General features: G+C 34.3%; 1 protein-coding gene across 10 annotated transcripts in view; it reads right to left on the reverse strand.

Annotated features, from left to right (window-relative positions):
* The window catches only part of LOC139993925 (nephrin), a 110,620-nt gene that overhangs the window by 18,398 nt on the left and 73,292 nt on the right, over positions 1-18,930 (reverse strand). The window lies entirely within an intron of this gene.

Below are 18,930 nucleotides of genomic sequence, written 5' to 3' on the forward strand. Positions count from 1 at the left end.
AAACTCGTTATAAGTAACGGTAGGTTAAATAAGTGACAATAATATACGATTCTTAGTCATATATTTTTTTTCATATTTAACGAAGTAATGCAAATCGTATGACAATAGTTCCGAGCTACATACATGTAAAGTTGTGTGGTCGACATGACCATTAAGTATCAATAATTAACCTTTTGCACCAATTAATGGATTAATTAACGATTCGAGGTATTTTGTCAACATGAACGACAATTTTATAATACAAACGAGTATATGCATGCCAACCGTGTCAAGAATAACTTTTTTACCTGAAAACTAAAAAGGTGATCTATGCTTGATATGTCTCAATATCGAATTAAAATTTATTATAGGTAATATACGTGTACATCGATGATCAAACTATCGATAGAAGTTCCTTAATAAAATCGCAAGCGAAATTAAAGTCTCATAATCGAAGAAATATTTGAACGAAAATATAAGCTAACCGATATGCATCGCTGGTTTCAAAGGATCACCTCGTGTTTTATGATGTAATGATATTTTTGCGTGCTTGCATGCGCTGGCTACTCGAAGCTTTCATATCTAAGGTGACCTCGCGTGGGGTAGAAGGAAAGATAAATTGCTATAGTGGCAATCAATATGAAAGAAAAAGAAAAAAAGAAAAAAGAAAAAATAGCCACGTCAATGGGATGCTCGATAAAATTCCTTGATTTTGCTGTTAAGGCAATACATATCAATTAGATTCTAATTTCTATCTTTTATTTATTTCCCATTTCTTACGGTCGACTAATAATTTTATATTTATATCGACAGAAAGTTATGTACGCGTAATTTCGAAAACATGCATATCTGTTAAAGCGTAACAGTTAATTTCATTCACGAGTTAATTTCATTCAATAGGAAATTAATATCTATCTATTAGTTACATGCTGACGAAATGTACTTGATGTACTTAAGTGCCTATCTAAAGGTGAAACTGGTCGATTATACGCAAACTTTTATTGATAATTTTTTCCTTATATGTATGTATACTACTAATTTTTGAAATTAATACAAGTCATATAGGTATTGGTACGCATGAATAATATGCAAAAAAAAAAAAAAAAAAAAAAAAAAAAAAAAAAAAAAAAAAATGGCAGGGTTAACAATTTCAATTTCATTGAATCATTTTCAATAAAAAAATATGCGGTATTATTTAATCTCAATTTGAACCAAGCATGATATACTCAATTTTACATAAATAGATCGTGAGAATATTATCGCAAACACGTTGTAAACAGCATTTATGCTTTCACGCATAACACGAAAAAAGACGACGAATGTTACAATTCAAACACGGAAAAATAAAAAGATAAACGATGGAAAGTATTTGCTGTTCTTTCCTTATATTCTATACATGAGTATATAATTGTAATCGTATATCAAATTTGAAGAATTTCTTATTATATACACATATTTTTACCTTATTTTCCTTATTTTAGAAAGTAACCTACAGTAAAATTATTTTCGACAGTAGTCATGCCCAACTGTGGAACAAGGCTTGAAAACTAATCCGAATATGTATAGCCAACTTCGTGAATCAACCGACGACCAGGGATTCTGCCTAAAGGAACCGTAGTCTTGTCTGGTTACTATCACCTATACATATATGTATGTAGGTGGGTAGGTAACGGGCACGGTGCAACGAGTGACATACAAGAGAGATTATAGCACTCTCGGGAGTCTAGTTAATATGTCTTACGCGAGATGTTTGGCTGTTTGTCACTGCCTCCCTATATATCCAATTTCCCTCGTTATTTATTTGGCTTGATATTCCACATAGTCGAATTATTACTATCTTAGTTGCAGAATCATGCTCGGAAAACCTATGTACGTACTGCTGATTTCATAACTGAGACGCGTGACCGACCGAAGGAATGTGCTCAAGAAGTCGTAGATCGACCCAAATGTCGTGACGAATGCCATATCGGCCAAATGGATTTCGGATGTAAATTGGAGTCAGAATGTATGACCGGCGGTGTTCGCTCGGGCCACGTGATAAATCGGCTTGAATGATTGCCTCTGCTATTGCCTGCGTAGATGGTCGTTTGCGAATCAGGCAAAATTCGTTAGATATTGAACGACGATATTACGAGATCGTGACTAAATTGCCAATAGTTGATGATATCGTTGTTCCAGATTCTTTTCTTATACACTTTGTTCCGGTCAAACATGAAATATTCGAAATTATTCCTCCAATTGATGAAACAGCTGGTATTGTTTTAAAAAATGTTCACCCGGCTTACAACTTTCATGCAACTTCAAGTAGAAACTGAATGTATCGCAGATCATAATAATAGATGAGGTAATTATAGAATTGAATTAACATTACCATTAAGATTTAATATCCTTTATTATTACTATATGTCTGTGACATTCGTTACCAATCGTTACTTTATTTTGCAAACCTCTGCTTTACCGTAACCGTCAATAATGTCTGATTATAAATTAGAAATAACGTAAAAATCGATTATATTAAAGACATTATTCAATTATTTAATGATCATGCAAATGTAAATAAATGAAGCATTTAACCTTTTAAAAGTTAGCCACATGTATTAATCAGGAATTGCAACAATATTCTCTAAATCACAGATACCCAAAGTTTTGACAATAATTGAGCTATGTACAGACAGTGCGAAGCAAAGCCGCGAGCTGCCTGGCGAGATGTATACTTACCTGTCTCACCTTGCTTCGGTTTGACGTTGAATACAGCAGGACTTAGGACGAGCTAATGATTGGCGGTTTTCCGGCGAGATTGAAGATGCTTCGCAGTTGCTTATTCGCTTTCTTTCGATGCGCATTTGGACCCTGCCTTTATAAGTTTAAAAGACAACACGAGACGACGCGAAGGCAACTCGAGGCTTCCTCGCACAGCTTGTACGTATCTTTATACTTTACTTTATACATGGACTACTATTAATCAAGCATCGAGCAAAAGAATCTTTTCGCGTTTTATATATCTGTATCTTTTATTATTTATATTCATTATCATCGTCATTGAATTCCTCAGAATGAGAATTATATTTATATACGTTGTATACCCCATAACGTAGTAAAATTAAATTTGGTTTTCCTACAATGGTAGACAAAGGACACTGTAAACTACGTTTCTCTTGGTTATTTCGAGTAACAAACCTCAAAGTTATTGACAATTAAATTTTGCGGTATTACTTTCTAATCAGGTTCAGAAAATATTATATTTCAATATGAGCGATAATAGTGATCATAAAAATGTCCACTGTTACATTAATCAACGTGCTGAGATTTGGCTATAACTATGAATGAACTATGAATAAACTATGAATATAGCTATGAATGAACTACGAATATAATTATAAATGAATTATGCGTAATAATAAAAAATGATAACCAGAAGAATGATGTTATAATTTTTTATATGGGAACAAATCATATATCTCTGTGCGTCCTATATTGCCTCTATCGTAATGGCACTCGATATATACGTGACTAATCTTTTAATCAAGTTATATTCAATCACGTTATTATATCACGTTGAATTATACCAAAAATACATATACATGTGAAATTGAGAAATGTCAGAAGGCTAAAGAAAAATTTGGTATATATATATGTACCCATTGGCACATACATACAAATTTGAGTGAAACATAAAAATTGAAATTTCTTCGATAAATAAGAGCATTAATGCACGGATGAATTATTGTTGTTAAAAACTTGCAAGTTAAGTATCTATGGATTCAAATCTAGACAAGAGAGGCTACGAGAGAAAACGGGATCAGGAAGAGAGAGAGAGAGAGAGAGAGAGAGAGAGAGAGAGAGGAAGAGAGAGAGAGGAAGAGAGAGAGGAAGAGATTATGCTATTCCGCAAGTGTGTGTTTACGTTTGCATGTATTTATACAGTAGAGACGATTCGGGTGCATTCCGACAGCTGCCGTTGTCTCTCGAGAATGCCAAATGGAATCTGAATTCTGTCGGTTAGGCTCGAGCCACGAGAAATACCGGTATCAATGCAAACTGCTGCTCCCTTCTAATATGTACATTATTGTACATCCAACCGAATACGTTCATCCGACACCATCGTTTAACGTACCTATCGTATTATACGTATATATGCTTATATGATATAGAACATCTTGACCACATCGTTACACTTTCAATATCTCGTAATTATTTCTAATAATTTAGTTCATCGTTTAATTTAAATCAATAAGTCGAGTCTACCGATAAATATTGGTTGTAACAGGCAAATGGAAATATTGGAAGTCATTCTTCTTTAGCCGGAAGGTAGCGGCTAAACTAGAGGTATAAATGAATAATATCTATAATTATATTATTATAATTATTGCTACACCTATTTGTAATTTAATAAATGTACTTACTTAAAATATCGTCCGGAAGGATATCTCGAGTAGAACCGTGGTTCCGCAATAACTCGTCATCAGACAAAATATATGTATAACTGATAAAAGTAGAAATGGCGTAGTGCATGAATTATCTATTACGAAATCTTGTGTAAAATTTTTGAATGTACATATTTGTACGCAGAGAAACGTGACAAGAACGTACGTAATTAAATGTGGAATGTATAATACTGTATACACAGTCATTCGTATTAATATTCATATTATCTCTACGAATAGTAGTCTAGTAGCATCAGATCTTGAACATGAAATGTATCTCTATATTATTATAGAATATGTTTCGTCTTTCGAAATTGGTTTACCATTCTCGAGTTTTAGTACTTCGTTTATTTTGCTTCTACACGCTATATTTATTATTACATCGCTTTTTATTCAAACGAAACAATAAGAGTCTAAAGTATTCGAGGATACTTATCTCTTATTAATGTAATCTTACTAAATTATGCGCATACTCCCTAAAGCTCTTTTCAATATTCCTGTTATCCATATTCTTAATTAATTTTGAACGATTCCTGCGTCCTTTTCGCTTTTCTTACATTCCCAACGCCTCATCTATTATCACTACCTGACGTTCTTGCAACGACTTCTAGATCCTCTCCATAAGCAACGAAACGTCAGAGTACTCGTCCGCTTCTCCGTTATATCTGTCCAGGCCAGGCATACTTCCCGATTCCTCTTTTACGATCTTACGATCGATCTAATTCTGATGGCCGATATGGCACCGATATAGTAAATCATGTTTTGTGTTTAATCGAATTTACAAACGATCGAAGACTCGACAAAAATTCTCCATCATGATCTGATGCTAATATATTTGCTTTTACACGACAAAAATAATCTTTACTTATTTTCTAATAACCCATCTTATAACCTAATAATATTCCAACAAGAGAATATTCCCAAAATTGGCCGTGTTAAAAAGTAAGTCGCCAATTTTAAGGAAACTTGTGTACGATGTAGTTGTCGAAGAAATATCTGACGCGTAGATATTTTCTTTCGCTTGTCCACAATCGTATCGATGGTGTGAGAGAAAATAGTAGCCAAAGTTGAAGGTTAGTGACATATTTCATGAAGTTTCTTTTCTTCGAAACTATCAGGTCTAGAAAGATGATTGAAATGTAAAAATAGTTTATTTGTAAACAAGGAATTTGGCTACGTAAAGGAAATGTTAGAAGATTAACCTATTTTTATTCATTTTCGTTCCAAAGTGTTGATCCGTTCTCATGAAAATCTCTTCAAACGTATCTATAATCTCTTTAAACGTATATATAAATTTCGAAAAATTCTACGAAATACGGTTAATAACAGTAAATAACATGGTTATTGTCTTCGTCATTTTCGTCTATTCTACTAGGGTGGGTATATAAATGAAATTGATAAGTATTCAATTGTAAAAGTTGTGAGATACAAGTGTGTAAAAACTTAAATGCTTTATTATTGTATTAGCTGATTCGGATATTCTAACTGCACGTTGTCAGTCGTGGTAGTGCATAAGTACAGTCTATATGTAGATATGTATACCTTTAAGTATATGCGCCATGTTACAAAGCCACATGTATGGCCTTTCACGTGCTCATGCAGGTGCAACTAATAAGCCCAGCTGGACAACACGTTTCGCAATCTCCTCTACGATCTCTTATCACGAACATAAATTGTCATACGATATTAGAGAATTTAAATCGGTTCCAATAAGAGAAAATTCGTTCGACTTTCGTTTCGAATATTCCAAGATTCAACTTAAAATTAAATATTAGCGTATTACAGATTTTGCGGTCTTCGATATACGTACACATATAGATTGTAGCAATGCTTTTTGCACAAAAATTTAGAAATGTGATGTCTATCAATCTCGTTTGAAGAATCGACACAGCAAGATTTAAGAAATTGATTTAGTTTAAAATATTGAAGTATTTGGCTTATGTCGATGGAGTTAATCGCTTCTTTGGTCGCTTTATATTTACATGTTCACATGTCAGAAAGAAAGATTGTGTGTGAAATAACGCTCGCAACGTTTAATTTTCATTTGAAATCAATTTCCAGATATCAACTTCAAAATGCGAAGTCAGTTATTAAAAACACAGACGTACATTTAGAAGGACGATGATGCACCGGATGATGTATCTAATCGATACTATCGATACTATATCGATATAAAGATAAACATATCGGTAACGATACAATATTAACTGTTACTAAATTAAAGCGTACGGATTTCATGTATCGAAACAATTTTGAAAAATTAACCTTCTATTGCTTTTATGCGAGTAATAACGTGGCAATACGAGATTATATACATAACTAAAAGTCGTTGTTAACTCGACGTTAGTTCGACGAAAAAGCAAGTCATACAGTTTGAATAGAAGACGAAAGAACGATTCTTTGTCACAATAAAATCGCCATTATTCACGGGTGACTGCCAGGGAAAGAACTGCTCACAGAAGTACAATGAAGACAGCACAAGAACATTCTTGCTAGACCAATGTACTGAAAGCATAACGATCCGAAGGAGAGTGTAAGGTGTAAAGGAAAGAAAGAACACGAAGCTCGATTTACATCGGGCACATTAATGCTCAACTGACTAAACCAGCTCCCAAGCAATGGCGTACTGGCAATAAAGTCTTGCAATGTCGACAGTTTTATTTGCCTACACCCTTGCACGATTCCTCGTTTCACACCTGGATGCATTTGAACTTTTACTACCTCCGTGAATACTTCGTTTGATAAAAACGCAAACGATTCAACGATCGAGGCCGTTCTTCTAGAAAAATCCATATTAGAGTTTCAAGAAAACACGAACCCGAGATACGCGGCTTTCTCTAGTACAAAAAAAAAAAAATGTCTGTTTAACATATTTTACATTTCGAGACACTCTGGATGATGCGATTTATAGCCTTTCCTTTATACAAGTAAAACATTGGAAAATAATTGTGTCGTATATTCTGTGTTATATAGATTTAATATATCAATTAGATTTAATATATCAATATATCATATAGATTTAATATATCAATCAGAACGCCTAGCTCCTAGATACAATTTCCTTACGAAGCCAATCCATTAAAACGAGACGAAATGTCACTTTTATTGTAATTAGACGAGAAATTCTATGAGAGAAAAAAAAAAAAAAAAAAAGGAAAAAGAAACAGATGTAAAAATCAAAAAGATTTCGTTAAATGAATTATTCCTTTGAATAATGAGAATAATGTTTCTCGTACAATACGATTGTACGATACGATACGATACGATACGATTGTACTTTTCATTCCAAGTAAGTAAGTAAGACATTCGTATGACTAGCGTGAAACTAACAATTTATGTTCTTCGTGTGCTTGTTATCGATGTATTTACGTAAGCAAAAACGTAAATGAAATCTTACAAATAAACTTGAAAATGGTTTTCTTTTGGGCTTTAAAACGAGCTCAAACATGTACATAGTTTTTGGACAAGGATGGTAATAACGATACTAATAGAAATATTTTGCGATTAAAACGACAGCGCGATGATCTGTTTCGTTCAATTTTCTCTCCCAAATTTTATCCTCGAAATTTATCATGAACAAGAAACTGAAATTTCACGTAGCTGAATTTTTGAAAATTATTAACAACTCTTGTCGAATAATGTTCCACAAAAATTAGCGATTAAAATGATCAAACCACTAAATTATTTTTACATCAGTCTTACATATTATGTAACATTTGAAACATATTATTTACAACAATTAAATCGTTAATTGAATTCTCTACTATTCCTGAACGTTATACCGATGATTCTCTAAGACCGTTTTTATGGGGAAAATTGTGCATTAAAAAGTTGTGCGGGAAAATACAAAATTGTCGAGAGAGCTTTAAACGATGAAAATATGAGTCGTTTCTACGGCGTAAAATCATTTATGCATTCTTTCTCTTCCCAGTGATTCCGTTTTAACCGTGTCTTTCCTTTTTTCTTTTATTCTCGACCCGCAATCTCTTACCTCAGTCCCTTTAAATTCCAGTTAATATTAGATGAAAGCTACCAGATTAAAAATGGGTATTCTTCGTAGCAACCCTCAGCCAACTTTCCAACCAAGCGGTAACTGATATTCTTCCCGCTCTCTCCTCCTCCTCCTCCTCCGCCACCTCCTTCCCACCCCCTATTCTCATCCACCCACCGCACCCCCTCCATTTTCATTTCAACCAACGAATTTTCAAACTTTGTTTTCGCTACGCAAATGCCCCAGTTTCATTTTATTCGAATACCAATTTTGCAAAAGTACTGTTAAATTTTTATCAAACATTCCTGAATTTCATCATTTTCTTCCATTCTTTCTTTTATTCTTTCTTTTATTCTATCATATTATGTAATTTGTAAATATTCGACTAATTTACATTTTAATCATTGAAATGATCAACAGCATATGATGTACATAATATTATACAATATGCTGAAATAAAGTATGTATACAGGATTGTTAAATATTCGAAATACTCGAAGAAGAACATTCTATCCTAGGTAAGATATTGATAAGCTTTGTTATTACGAACCTTTATCGATCAAATCAGGTTCTAGTTTACAAATTTATCGGAAAAGGTAAAGTGAAAAGTTTGAAGTAGGTGTAGAAACATGTTTCCGAGGTGAATCTTATTCTTGATAACAAAGTGATCAGGGTGACACGCGATAAATAAGAGTCGATTGGATTTCTACTGGCAAAGGTAAAAGTTTGATTCCAACAGTAGGACGGTAGAGGTGACTAATTCTCTTGCTTCTATCGTCGATTATCCTTAACTGTTCGTGTCTCATTCTCTTCGGCTGATTCGACTAGTAACTTCTGGACTAACCGGATTAACCAACCCTCTGACGACGGAAACGGTTCTGTTCTCTCTCTGCTGTCGTAATTCGTCGTTCATCTAGAGTTTATCCTCCGAGACGGTGTTATGATAAAAATTGTCTATTTTGCTAGAAACTCATTGTCAGTTGACGTAAGCTGTTGTATTATACATGAACTTTCACGAAAAGAAGTATCGAAAAAGCACTGTAATTTCAAGTGATATTTTCCTTGGGATATTATATATATATATATATATATATATATATATATATATATATATATATATATATATATATATATATATATATATATAATATTATATTGGGATATTGTATTGCATATATTATATATTTCAAGTAAGACATACGTTTAGTGTTGTCGTCAGAAAGAGAAATTATCCATTTTTAAGTCACAATCGAAATATCTTAATAATAAAATTGTGAAAGTACGGACAAGAAGGAAGTGACTGAAGCGAATATAACAGATTGTACAAGTAGAGTGTACAGTATGTACATATATCAAAGAAGATAAATGTCAAATATCAACTCCACGATCTTTCATGACAATATTCGTAATACGATACTTGGTGTTTTGTGATTTTAAAAAGTGCAGCGCAAGTTGTAAAATAGTAAATCTTGTAGACATAGCTAAAAGCATATTATCGAATATTGATTTATTTGAATCCATTCCACAAATTGATCGTCTACAAAGACAATTTTGTGCCTGTAATAAATATTTTAACATAAGCTCAAAATTATCAGCAATATTAAAAATTTAGTCCTTCGTATTGTATCCAGAGATGGAAAGTATGATGGATTAGAAACACTGTTATATAGGTACATACATACATGTATATTATCTGCACAAGCTTTTAGAATATTTTAACCAGGTTGTAGAACATTGTTTTCGTTTATAATTCTTCTAGAGTTACATTCCACAAGTATCCACGAGTATCCGCGAGTATCCACGAGTGTCCACGAGTATCCACGAGTTCACATAATTTTAGACGAAAGTAACAAACTTTGAAACACTTTTTATGAATATGACGAAACGAACACAATGCAGTGTAGCTATGTGACATTTCATCGAATTTAAGAGGGGGGCGGAAAATGGTCCCAATGCTCTGAGTTTCCATTTATCTCGGGGATCCGTTCCCCAAGGAGCCGTCAACGTCGTCAGGAAGATCTTTCTCGAATTATTGCCAGAGACCTAGCTTCGTAGATGTACTCTCGCAAGGATTGACCGCGTTGGGATCTGGCATCGAGTTCGATCAAATATAAATCGCGAATCCTAGCTTAGCGGCCGTCCCATTCTTCGATATCGAAGTCAATCCTAGTTTACAGTCTGCGTACATCTTGCAATAGATCGAGAAACTATCGAATCCGCGATCCGATACATACATATTTCAAAAGGAAATCAATGGAAAAGGAAAACTCTTTCTTTTATCGATTTTCGCGATGCGACGATCGCCTCGGTCGCTTTACTTTTAACGAAAGCGAGAAGCATTCTGGAAAAATTAATTTTGAAACAATTCTTCAAATTACAAAACTATGTGCTTTATGTAATTGCGATTGTGACTCCTTTGTAATCAACTCCGTAAACCAATCTGTAGTGGCTATTCTATTATATATATACATATATATGTATATGTAACTACGTGTAAAATCATGTCCATCGTCTTATTAGACATTTACATTTCTAATAATGTTTTACGTTGACACAAATACGCACGCACACGCAAAGAACATAGATATTATTATCAAATTATCAGTTTTAATTTTTCTGGTTTAATTTTCTCTAAAATTTACAATACGTTGGAATTGTTATATATCGTATTACGAAGTATATTAATCTGCCTGCTTGCTTTATTTAAAAAGGAAGAATCGACTTGGGTCTTGATAAGAGACAACACAGCTTATTTACTTAGTCGTTGCTATTCAACTTACTAAACGATAGTGGCAAGATGTTGGATTCAACTATTCCTGTTTTTTAATATTTGTTATGAGAATGAAATAAAGTTATAATAAATTTCATAGCAATTCATATTATTTTAGCATAAAATATACATTCTTCTGTGCACGCGCACACATGTAATATTAAGATTTAAATATGAAAACTAAATTATATTATTCTCTATATCAACTAATAGGCAACTTTTTACTTAAAACTTTATCAAATCCCAACGGATATGATTGTACTAATGCGTGGCTCGTTGCTCGTCACCAATCACGCATAAGATTTTCGTTTTAAAGTTCTGATGATAAAAGATAAAACAAGATTGGACAAATGTTTACCAGATAAGGAAATATTTCCTTCACAATCTCGTATTACACGCTCCTTAATTGGTCCATTTGTAATTCTGAAACAGCTTTGTAGTAGATCAGCGAAGAGCTTGTCCATATATTTTTAAGAATAGAATTGATGCGTTCGTGTTCAAAATTTGATCCATCACGTTTCAAATATTTATAAAGCAAATTCTTTTATCACGTAGGCTTCTCTTCCCTGTATGGGAGAAATTTATAATTGTTAATTAGATTTAAGTCCACCAAAAGATATTACAAAAGAAATAATCGAGTAACCTTAATCGTCGCTTAATCGTTTCATTCCGTGGAATTAACATCGTTAGTCTAAAAATTCATTCATCTTAAGTGGATTTAAGTTTCAAGTACTTATTTCCATATCCTGTTTATCCTTAATAGATAACACAACGTTTCAGGATATTGAAAAGTACCGCTTAAAAGTGATACACATATTTGTGTAATCGAAATTACTGCGATTTTCGCGAATTTTACATTGCTTTAACAGAGTATCTTTACACCATATCAACTATTTTACACATTTTAGATAGGCACGTGTATATGCGTCAACAGTTGACCACAGAGATGGTATTAAAAAATTTAATTTCAAAGGTTACCATTGCGGAGGTTTAATTTAATTTCCGTAAATCGGATTTTTCACTCCAGAAATGAGTTCACTTGCTCGCCCAGCATCCAATTTAAAAACAGAAAAATACTAAACAGTATTTTCCCTTTTGTATATTAATTGTGAAGCTTCGTTTCAGTATGTACATTAGAATTGTCATGATACAATATCGCTTTATTTACAATTGTACGCATACCATTGAAATATCCGTTGAAAGCATTAATCGAGAAACATGTTGTGAATCACTTTTGTCATTAGCAAATATTAATTTGTTTGGGCATTCGTTTAATAAACAATACATATATATATATATTATAATATATTAATGATAAAATATATTAATTAGCAGACAATTGAAAATAATGGATAATAATAAAACTTGAGAAGCAAGTGATTGATATTATGTAGATTTCGTTTAAAATGACAAAACAAAGAAAATAAATATGTATTTATAATTTCTAAACCATTTTTTAATTTAGTTTCGTGATTAGAATTGTAAATTGGATCCTATAATTTATTTATTAAATATATTATCTTAATTCGTGCGTTTTTAAATAAACTTTATAAGATCTAATGTCTAAATGAAATAATAAAATATAATAAAATGAAAGGAGACGTTTTGGAAAATTCTAAAAGAGAAAACGCGATTAGAATCAATGGATTTGTGAAAAGCTCGAAAATATAAAGTATTTATTTTGAAACTGAATAACTTTCGTAGCAATTCGCGATAAATATGACAAACATATGTATGTGTAATAGCTAAGGAAAATCGTTTCGGCGAACTGTACATAAGTAAGTGAGTTGTGTACATGATTTGTTGTATCGTATGATATACGAACGATGCCAGTGACGGTAAATTGTTCATGGTTTCGATCGATTGCGGTAAGAAATAAAAAGAAAAAAAAAAAGAAAAGAAAAAGTTGTGTTAATAAAATGGAATGTAAAGCGGAGTACTTGTAATTTCAGAATACATTTCTGATATTGTGAAAAGCAAACTGAAAATATCTGTAAATTACGTATATACGTACATACATATATGCATGTAGGAATTCAGACACGCGCATCTAACGCAAGTACTTTTCGGACTCGAACAAGTCGATTAGCATAGAGATTGAGTCGTGGCTGTTTATGCAAATGCAATACGGTAGTAAAGGTAGTAGCAGTAATTGACGTCTAGGTCGTCAACGACGATGACGTAATTTCGGCTTAAGAATTGAATCGATCTTAGGGGCTGTCTTTTTCCTTCCAAAAAAATGTCTGTAGCGTGTAAGGAGAGAAATGAAATTTTTAAACTAAATTTCGAAAGCAAATTAAAAATCCTATTTTCATACGAAAAACTGTGACAAGATTAGTACATCACTTGATATATATGAAATCAAGAATCTAAACAGGCATTCCATTTAATAGAAATTAACCAATCGTAATTCTCCGCTTATCATTCTCAATATTCGCTACACTCGGTCCCAGAAATCGAAATTGAGCGTTTCTCCAGTCGTTAAAAGTTTTATGCTAGATAGTCGTTAAACATTACACAACTGGACAGAGCTCTATCCAGTGAACATTGATGATCTTGCGTGCGATACAAGAACTACGTTACACGATTATTTCAGTTCAATCTTACGAACTCATTGCCCATTCAGTATCGACTCAAATCATTTTTATAATTCAATTGATTTTTTACAACTGAAATTTACAATTTGCTTAAAATCAGTTAACTCTTTGGTAACTGTATTTTATATAAATGACTGTTCGAACTGAGTTACTAGCACTCAACGCAGCAGTTCTTGATTCAAAATACTATGTTAATCTTTATCGTAACTAATTGTTATTCCCTTGTAATTAATTTGTAATAGGTATAGTATTAGTATTAAGCATAGATGTAATTTGAATTAGTCGCTAAAAATGCTCATCGACACAGTTTTTCTCTTAACAAATTGATTTCGTATTGCGATTCAGTTGTAATTTCTATCGATACGTTCGCGTGGAATGTGATTAATACGATGCAAAATTTATTTTCACGTGTTAAGAAGGACCCGTAATGGTAAGTACAAAATGTTAATTGAGAAGTGATCGATAAAAACGATCGATCGTTTGGACTGGATCGAACTATCTGCCAGAATGATATAAATCGATGATAATCAATTGGGTGACTGGAGGTAGTATGTGTCTGTTGGTGGGTCTATTCGCTAGTACAGATCGGCAAAGGACGCCGTCAACGCCATTAACATCGACATTAGCATCGGCATTAGCATTAGCATTAACGTCAGCACTGTACGGATAGGAGCGTCGCGTCTGTGCCCTCTGTCCACCCGTTGCCACCTACATGCGTCCACGCAAAACGGCTGGTTCGTCGTTTAGGCGGACCTGCCATGATTTACTTTACACCGAACATGTCTAATATCATGTTCGGATTCGTACAGTCAAATCAATTGATACGACAGACAGTTTTACGATACCAAACCTATTTGAAACCAATTTACAATATCTCTCGACTACATCGAGTTTTTTTCATTATCAGGCAATCGGAGAAATTCCATTGACCATTAGTCGTAGATCAATACTTGTAGATTCCATGTATAAGTTATTTTACTATTTCTCGTGAAAATGTCTCTTACGTTTGAATATTATTCGCCTAAGATTTCAAAATATCAATGCGGTATTATTGCTGTTTCGGTTATATATTACTGTTATATATGTACAGTATAAATACAGATACATACATATATATCCACATAATTATTATTTATTAGTTATTAGCGTACTTAATCTTCTCGCAGTTAGATTTCCGTTGAAACCTTGCCAGCATATGTGTATGTTGGTAAATGTAACGAAGCTATTAATGTAAGGCTTATAAAAATTGTCTATTAAAATGTTATAAACCACGAAATAGGGATTAAAGTGGTTAACGAGTTTTTTTTTTTTAAATAAATAGACGATTGAGTTAATTGCGCGAATCATCGAGATGCATAAACGTAAATGCGAAATGAAAGTGAAAGCCGGTATTGGCGTCGACCGCGGGAGACACCGATGTATCCGCGTTCTCATGGTGTAGAGGTGTAGAGACGCACCTAGAGCGCCGAGCGTAGTATATCGGCGTTGGAAGCTGAAAGATGAACTATGCCTGGCGAGGATCAAACGAGGGGAAGCCCCCAAATGGAGGTCCGTAGCGATTCTCACGTGCAAAGATATTAGGTTTGTCGAACAAGTCTAAATCAGGTAATACGATTGTAATAAATGATTGAAAATAAGAAAAGAGAGGTGTCTAACAGGTTTTTCCAAATTTCACGTTCGTCGGTGGTCGATGACTGTGACGTGGCTTTCTCGAAATTTCTGCAATGTATCCCAAGGGCGGGCAGTTTATAACAGCATTGTTCCATCAGCCGGTGGCAATTAACAGTACACACGATTACGTGGCGCGCATCAGTCGACTACGAAACAACCTGGAATTTCCTTTAATTTTCAGACAGTGTAATTATATTGTTCCCGTGTATACGTGTCGGAACAGTTAAACTTCTCACATCTCCAATAATTAGTCGTCTATGTACATAGTACAGCAACGTATCTATAGCAAATAGATCTTCTTTCTCTTATCGGAACGTAACTCGATTGATTTCTTAACTCGTCGTTAAATGTTACTCAGTAAAACTGTAGAAGGATTTATTTATTAAATCCAAATTGTTAAAAAATTCGAGCGTTTAAGAAGACAAATATAGTGATTTGACAATAATCGACGCTGTTTTGACCCCAATCGGTATAGAAAATGTAATTTTTTTTTATCATTTGCGATTATGTGAGAAAAAGCGGGCCTATTTGTTATGCCAGTCGGATCTTTGCATTCTTTCGCTTGGCCATCTTCTCATAAACGCACAGTTTGGAAGAATTATTGGAAATGTCCAACTAAACAAGGGAATTAAAAAGAAAGTATAGCAAATTCTTAGGAATAAACGTGTTACAAAAGTATACAACAGCTACATTCGTGGCTTTAAAGGCAGTTGTGCCAGTGTATGATGAGTTGTCGCTTCGTGAATTCGCTGAACTTTATAAAGCCTATCGAAAGATTTTCGAAAGCTTATTTAATTATCGGTCTCTGCTGACGGCAAGTATCGAATAACGAATCATCAGATAAGGCAGATGACCATCGACGACCGTTGATTGCATTTATGTACCGGTAGTGCATATATAGTGCATATATATATATATATATGTCGGAAATGAAAGGACAACGGGGTCACCCGTTGGAATTATTTGGAAAAACCTCAATAGCATTCGCGAAATAACCCAGACACAGTCATTCGAAACTTGAGACAATGAGCTTGGGCTCGAGGCGACGACCGGTCGCCGAGTGTAGCCACGGTCACGGGATGAACGTTCCACCTAACAGAGATACGAAGTTACATAGCTTTCCTTTAAAGAATTGGCCGTACCGACACTTGACAATGAAACATTCCAGCGGCCACACACAGACCTCATTCTTTGGGTAAGATAATCGCCAGATGCTGACGCATCATTCGCAGTTTATGTTCAGATAGCCTGAGGAACCGTTACAAATCTTAGGATCTGGTTATAACTAAAGTCGTTCAGATTGGCAAACAGTCTTTATTATATCAGCCCGTATATCTGTCACCTATTGCGGCAAGATACGGAAGATCTGCTTTCCTCACGTACGACGCTTCCCGCTAGGAACTCTCTCTCGAGAGCGGCTAGCATCCTTTTCTAACCGCCAACATGGAGATTAACCAATTAACAGCAACGTCTATTTCCCTCACCCTCCGAGCGGAGGCTTTCTTCGACGAATCCGATGACCTCGTGCCCTTAGGCACACCCCACCATAGTTTTCCTCTGCAGCGTTGTTGCGACGGAAAGTCATTCCTTTTCTTACAGTCTCGTTAGTTAGATACCTAGTGTGTTTGTACGATCGGTGAATAATCTACGTCTTAGCAAAGAGTCAATCAAGCGATCCTTGTATCACGAGGAGTAAGTCGAGTCCGACTTAGACTTTGAAGTAAAGTAGATCAGTTATCCCGTGGGCCGTGGATTCGCTATACCGACTCCACGATCATTGTCATCATCGTTCGGGTATCGAGGCCAGTGGTTCTCCTTGTATTTGCGACAATAAACGATATCATTGATCGTACGACGACGATGAGCGATCCAGGCGCAGATATTCCTTACACGCCCCAAACCCAAGTGCTAACGCCAACCCGACATATATATATATGCTATTTCGGAAGTAGGTCCGAATACTTTTAGGTCCAGATATCGCTTACCCTTTCCCCTCCGATACCATAGAAACATATCGATTCAAATTTCCTTGCGCTCTTTGAAAATCATATATTATCGGATACCACTTTCGAAAGGCGTTTGAGAAACAACACAAGTTCAAGCGGAACTCGCGATGGAATTGCTTCAACGTTCGGCAGAATCATACACAACATTCGCTGGAACCACACCGTGCGCTTAATCGAGTTGTGGCCTCCGTACGTCTAACGTTATTATTCTTTCCGTAGTTTCTTTAGTTATATACATACATACATATAAATATATAAGTACATAACTATCTTTTAAAGTCTTAGATACCTTAAAAAATCTTGGCCTTATCTCACACAAAAACACGCGTTTGTAAATGCGTATTTGCAAACCGTATTTCGCTGGGATGATCGGCGTAGATGATCCGAATTCTCAGGCTGGATTAAATAAAAAATATCAAGAGAATTCTTCTTCTCAGTATGTTTATCGTTATCGTCCGTACCAAAATAAGTAGTATATGTTTGAAAATTGCCAAAATGGGGAATGCTTAAATTGCAAATTCCGAAATTATCGTTCTTCTTTCGGTAACAGTGAAGTAAAAAAGAGTACGACAAACTCGGCACAAAAATAAAATGAATGATTTATTTTGGTACGGACGATAATGGTAAACCTATTGATTTAATAAGAATCCTCTTGATTTGTTTGTTTTAGTCCATGTTGAAAGTTCCAATCACCTACGGCCGTTTATGGCGACGAGATGAACATTTTTAAACGTACGTTCATTGTGGGCAAGATAAAATCAAGAAACATTTAATTTAAACCGTATAAAAAATTGGAAAACGATGGAAAAGTAACTGAGTAAAAAAATATCATGAAAATTGTTAAATTTTGTAACGCTAACAAACTTCAGAATTAACCTAATAAACGGAAAGGAGTAGTTCTAAATTGCAAAATTTATCTTTATTTCACCTATTCCAGGAAACGTAGGCGGAAATAATACCTCAGCATCGTGTAGAAAGAATTATTGGTATAATTGCATGTTACAACAATTTTGTATAATTGCAATACTGTGCCAGAGCGCTAAAATCGAAGTGACTCTGGTGAAAATGGACAATAAATTTCATACGAATGTCGTATGGTACGGCATGGTAGAGTTGTAAAATGGTGATTTATTTACAATGCGAACTAATTGATTTACAATCGCGGCGATGACCGTGCAACCAATAGCGTACCACCAGCCGCAACTTGCCCAACCCTCGCATTCTCTGCCCTCTTCTTTTTTCAAGCTTGATCTACTGCTTTCTTTCTCTATTTCACTACTCTGTTTTGGCAATCGCATTGACAGAATTTTACGCAACGAATGCTGATATTTTTCAAACATACGCGCACCTTGTTATAAAAGTTTGATACTCCCGTTAATAATTGAATTATTTCAATTCCCGCGAATATACATATGTGTGACAAGGTGAGTCGATTAAATTATTCAATATTTTATTGCTTCCGGCTAGGACAATAACGCATCCTATTCAAGAT

This window comes from Bombus fervidus, chromosome 14 (genome assembly GCF_041682495.2).
Source record: "Bombus fervidus isolate BK054 chromosome 14, iyBomFerv1, whole genome shotgun sequence".
Classification (NCBI taxonomy): domain Eukaryota; kingdom Metazoa; phylum Arthropoda; class Insecta; order Hymenoptera; family Apidae; genus Bombus; species Bombus fervidus.